The sequence below is a fragment of the Triticum aestivum genome, chromosome 3D (genome assembly GCF_018294505.1).
Source record: "Triticum aestivum cultivar Chinese Spring chromosome 3D, IWGSC CS RefSeq v2.1, whole genome shotgun sequence".
Classification (NCBI taxonomy): Eukaryota; Viridiplantae; Streptophyta; class Magnoliopsida; order Poales; family Poaceae; genus Triticum; species Triticum aestivum.
In genome coordinates this window covers 589,442,192-589,443,118 of record NC_057802.1, presented here as the reverse complement: position 1 = coordinate 589,443,118, position 927 = coordinate 589,442,192, and positions in this window count along the sequence as shown.

The window sequence follows — 927 nt, the reverse complement described above, 5'->3', positions numbered from 1 at the left end:
ATGAGAACTACTATTGGAAAAATAAAGGGATGGCCAGAAACATATCAGGTAGATACATTCTTAAAGAGGTTTTGGCCCGCTTTGTACTCCCTCATCGTAAATAAGTAATGCATAAATAAATAATGGGAGAGGTACTACCAAAGTGTTATAGGTACCTGAGATATAGGTTTTGATTTGCATCCCACTTCTGCTTTAGATGATGCAACTCCTTTGTCCATCCATTTTGACCACAGAACTTCGCCCATTAGGAGGCATCCACATGTTGTTTCATCATTGGTACAAGAAATCTTGTTTGACCACAATTCCATGATGCATTACCCTTTTTCCAATAAAATAAACAACAAAGAATTATGGGCATACTTCATATAAACATTCTAATGAACCATCTATCCGGTAGTGTAATCAATAACTTGAAGACATAGATAAGAAGCAAGGAAAAAATGCAACACACATCACTTCCCTCAGAGATATTATTTTCAATTTTTAGTTCTAATCTATGAAGTAATCAGTGTGCTAAGTTCAGAAACAAAATCAGCCCATGTTCTTTTCAAATAAGCAAATGGCAAAAATGATGAAAAAAAGTTGATCATGTATATAAAAATGCTAATCAAGCATTTTAAAAAATGTCGAACAAATATTTAGAAAATGTTAATCAAGCATTTGAAAAATTAAATGTGTATAGAAAAAAGGGTTGACCATGTATTAAAAAATGATGAAATGTTTTTATCATTCTATATAAAAATGTTAATCAAGCTTTTGACAAAATGTGGAGAAAGTATTTGGAAAATATTGATCAAGCATATGAAAAATGTTAAAGGTATATAGAAAAAATGCTGACCATATATTAAAAAATAATAAAAATATTTTGAACATGTCTATAAAAATGTTAATGAAACATTTGGAAAAAATGTTGAGCGAGTATTTGAA